The sequence below is a fragment of the Entelurus aequoreus genome, linkage group LG23 (assembly GCF_033978785.1).
Source record: "Entelurus aequoreus isolate RoL-2023_Sb linkage group LG23, RoL_Eaeq_v1.1, whole genome shotgun sequence".
Lineage (NCBI taxonomy): Eukaryota > Metazoa > Chordata > Actinopteri > Syngnathiformes > Syngnathidae > Entelurus > Entelurus aequoreus.
In genome coordinates, this window is record NC_084753.1 from 12962881 (window position 1) to 12964162 (window position 1282).

Consider the following 1282-nt stretch of genomic DNA (forward strand, 5'->3'; position numbering starts at 1 on the left):
ACCTGTGAAGTGTTTATTTCAAACTGTGAATACTTTGAGGTAGTGGCGCTTATAACAGTATAGCCAAGCTACAGTACGATGGATAGGTGGGTCTTGCGTTAGACTGAGGAAGAGGTGGGTTAATCATTTTGCAATGCAGTCTGCTGATAATTATGGAAAGTGCCACTCTACATATCAACTGACTTTGTGGTCAAAGTTGGAATTGTGGAAGAATACATTTTAAGATATTCAACACTACTGTCGTCTGGCAGCTAGAGTGGATAGTGCACTCCAATTTGTCACGTTTCATGTGTCAGGTAAATTACGACAAATAGTGCCCTTTGAATCCTCTTCCTACTGTAATACAACAGAAAAAACAGAGGAATGTTGTTTCAAACGATAAAGAAAATAAGTAAAATAATAAATGGCCTTGTGGTTAGAGATCGGTAGGTCGTGAGTTTAAACCCCGGCCGAGTCATACCAAAGACTATAAAATTGGGACCCATTAGCTCCCTGCTTGACACTCAGCGTCAAGGGTTGGAATTTGGGGTTAAATCACCAAAAATTATTCCCGGGCGTGGCCACCGCTGCTGCTCACTGCTCCCCTCCCGTCCCAGGAGGTGATCAAGGGTGATGGGTCAAATGCAGAGGATAATTTCACCACGCCTAGTGTGTGTGTGACAATCATTGGTACTTTAAAAAAATATTTTAAAAAAGTTCAAAATAAATAAGAATATTAGAATAAAAAGTAATTTACAATTCAGTTACATGAATATGTTAACATGAAAATATAAAAATAGCCTCTTCAACATGTCTAGTTACTTTTTTACTGTGTTCCTGTACACATTATCTCAAATAGTTACAGTATCAATATTTTGATTTAAAAATCGATATCAGAATCAGCTTTATTGACCAAGGAGTTTGACTTAGTAGACTCTGCTCTCTTTATTAATTTTAAACATTTATTGAGTCAAAAATTTTAAAGTTCGGTGATTTGGTAAAATTGCAAACAGCTAAAATGATGTACAAAGCAAACTATAACCTGCTACCAAAGAATGTACAACAATTCTTCTCAACTAAAGAGGAGAAATATAACTTTGGAGGAAAAAATAATTTAAAACATTTATATGCACGTACAACACTTAGAACCTTTAGCACAGGGGTCACCAACGCAGTGCCCGCGGGCACCAGGTAGCCCGTAAGGACCAGATGAGTAGCCCGCTGGCCTGTTCTAAAAATAGCTCAAATAGCAGCACTTACCAGTGAGCTGCCTCTATTTTTGAAATTGTATTTATTTACTAGC